This window comes from Dioscorea cayenensis, chromosome 7 (assembly GCF_009730915.1).
Source record: "Dioscorea cayenensis subsp. rotundata cultivar TDr96_F1 chromosome 7, TDr96_F1_v2_PseudoChromosome.rev07_lg8_w22 25.fasta, whole genome shotgun sequence".
Lineage (NCBI taxonomy): Eukaryota > Viridiplantae > Streptophyta > Magnoliopsida > Dioscoreales > Dioscoreaceae > Dioscorea > Dioscorea cayenensis.
In genome coordinates this window covers 26,021,315-26,024,662 of record NC_052477.1, presented here as the reverse complement: position 1 = coordinate 26,024,662, position 3,348 = coordinate 26,021,315, and the positions used below count along the sequence as shown (strand labels likewise).

General features: G+C 41.6%; 1 pseudogene; it reads left to right on the top strand.

The window, feature by feature from the left end:
• Positions 1 to 803: 803 nt before the first annotated feature.
• On the top strand, positions 804 to 2,286 carry LOC120265248 (annotated as a pseudogene).
• The last annotated feature ends 1,062 nt before the right edge of the window (positions 2,287 to 3,348 follow it).

Sequence of the window (3,348 nt, the reverse complement as noted above, 5' to 3'; positions counted from 1 at the left end):
CTAGTTACCTCATCAATCGGCTATCAAGTAAAGTTATCCACAATTCCACTCCACTAGAAAAATTGTTCAACATCAAACCTGATTATTCCTCCTTAAAGGTTTTTGGGTGTGCATGTTGGACTCATCTTCGAGCCTAAAATGCTCGCAAACTTCTGTTTCCCTCTCACCGATATGTATTTCTCGGCTATAGTACTCAATATAAGGGCTATAAGTGTCTTGATCCAACATTTGCTCGTATATATATCTCACGTGATGTTGTTTTCGATGAGGGAGTATTTCCCTTTGCCACCTCTTTGTGCATGAATGGTCCTTGTATCCTGTCAGAAACTATTCTTATTCCAACTGTTCCGGGTATTGATCATGACCATGTGACTAATGAACCTACTAATGCTTCTGTTATTGTGTAGCCTAGTGTTTTTGTGCAGCCATAGGTTGTCCCTGCGCATGGTGAGCCGAACGTGCCTGACACTGTAGCTGCTCTACCTCCGGGTATGCAAGATAAAATGACTGGTCTGGGCTGGGCTTGGCCCTGTCTGCTCCAATTGGCACAAGACTATTTTATGGGCAGGAAGCGGTAGTGCCTGCCTAGTCTGGGGCTAGTGCAATGTTGAGTGCTCTTGAAGCATCTGCGTCTCCTGCTGTGTCGCCTACCCCACCTGGGCGCACTCAAAACATGACGACACGTCTCCGTGACAACATCCGGGTACCTCGTACATAGATAGCACTATTTATTCAACTACAGTGCTACCCGTGAACCGGAGTCGCTTGATGTGGAGTTAGCAGATCCGAATTGGAAGCATGCTATGGACCAGGAATTTAAAGCACTTCAGGAAGAAGGTACATGGAGTCTTATTCATCCCAATCACGGTCAAAACATCATAGATTGCAAGTGGGTTTATAAGGTTAAGCACAAGGCGGATGGCAGCATCGATAAATACAAAGCTCTCTAGTGGCAAAAGGATTTCGACAGCGTTATGGTATTGATTATGAGGATACCTTCAGCCCATTGGTTAAACCTACTACAATTCACCTGGTTTTCTCCATTGCTATATCACGTGGTTGGGACTTGCGACAATTGGATGTTTAGAACGCACTTTTGCATGGTGTTCTGGAAGAGGAAGTTTTTATGCATCAGCCTCCTAGGTACACAGACTCACGACAACCGCATCTTGTGTGCAAGCTGCATAAGGCTCTGTATGGTTTAAAACAGGCACCACGAGCTTGGTATGCTAGACTGGGCTCAAAGCTACAGGAACTTAGGTTCATGTCGTCTTGCGCTGACACTTCCTTATTTATTGATAACATTGGTGTGACTACTGTCTATATTCTCATTTATGTTGATGACATTATTGTCACAGGCTTCTCCTCATTGGTGGTTCAGTCTCTTTTGCGAAATTTGCAAATTGAGTTCGCCTTAAAGGATCTTGGGGAGTTACACTTCTTTCTCGGAATTGAGGTGAAGAAACTGGATGATGGCATTGTTCTCTCTCAGTGCAAATATATTACAGATCTTCTATGTCGGGTTGGCATGACGACATGCAAAGGTGCTTCTACTCCCATGTCCAACATCAACAAGCTCTCTATTACTATTGGGGATCCGTTAGGTCCCGAGGAGGCCACCAAATACAGAAGCACTGTTGGGGCGCTTCAATACCTTATTCTCACACGGCCTGACATAGCTTATTCTGTTAACAAGGTGTGTCAATTCCTTCACTCTCCTACTAACGTGCACTGGACGGCGGTGAAACGGATACTTCGGTATCTCAATCACACTGCAATAATTGGAATGAAGATTTGTAGGTCTTCTTCCACCTTGGTGAGTGCCTTTTCCGACGCTAATTGGGTGGGATGTCCTGATGATAGGAGGTCTACATGTGGCTTTGCTGTTTTCTTTGGATCCAACTTGATCTCGTGGAGTGCACGCAAGCAAGCAACAGTCTCTCGATCTACCACAGAAGCAGAATATAAAGCACTTGCGAATGCTATGGCGGAGATTATTTGGATACAGTCGTTACTCGGTGAACTTGGTGTATTTCAATCTCGGACGGCATGCTTATGGTGTAACAATCTTGGTGCCACCTACTTGTCAGCGAACCCTGCTTCCATGCCAGGACCAAGCACATTGAAGTGGATTTCCATTTTGTCCGAGAATGAGTTATACGCAAGGTTCTTCACATTTGATTCATCTCTTCACAAGATCAAGTGGCAGATGGTTTTACGAAGCCATTGCTGTACAGCTACAGGAGAAATTCAAGCGCAATCTCAATCTTCATCAGTTGTGATTGATCGCCATTATAGTTGGTAAGAAACCAAATCATATCACATAATTATAGGATATGTATCAATGTTGATTGTAAGCCATAAACATGTAACCCTATTTTATATATAAATTTGAGAAGGATGCAACCTGTAAGGTGTGCAAGTTACAAAAACCTAATTAATTAATTCCTTTTAGCCTCGCCATCCATGGCAAAGGTATTGACCTCTTGGAGAGATGACCTTGATCACAAGCAAAAGGAGATTCAAAAGCCTCCTTATCAAGTAATTTTCTAGAACATTTAGTAGGAAAACAACTTTATTTTCAATTTGAGTTCCGTATCTCCGATCTCGACTCTAATAAAAATTAATCACATGATTTTTCTTTTATTTTTTTGGGCTATATACAACCTAGGAATCTCTATCGTCAAGCGTTGCCCAGATTTCCTCTCTTCATCAATTGATACGAAAGAACACTTTAAAACAACAGTTTAACAACCTAGAACCCTTTAGTGAGTAACCCTGCCACCACTACTAACCTCTAGAGATTTCTTTACTGGTTGACCTTATGTGGATGTCATTCCATGGTAGCTAGATTTATTTTTTATTTTTATTTTTATTTTTTGTCATTAGCTTACAAACGAATTTTTTGATAGGTCACTCAGGTTTGAACTTATTTCATTCTGGTTTCATGTTTTACTTTGTATCAAAAATGTTATTCAATTTTGATTTCATTTATCCGACTAGTCACCCGCGAGTAACCACATGCAAAAATCTGATGTAGCTATCGGAAAAAAACACAGTTAGCTCTACTAAAATGCATCAACAAATGCCATATCATTTAAGTTGTCCCTGTTAGCAAGGTTTGGCTACATCATCATCCTTCACCCTTTACCCATTACAAAGGTGAATACCAAGGCGGCTGAAGATCCAGCCACTAGTAAAGATCTAGTCACCAATTCTACACCACAGTTGTGGGTGTAAAGCAACTCTATTGAAACCGTAGGTGTATTTAGGGAAAGTGGAGTTTTGTTTGTTTGTTTGTTTGTTTTTGTGTGTGTGTGTGTGTGTAGAGAGAAGGCAATTGTTGAT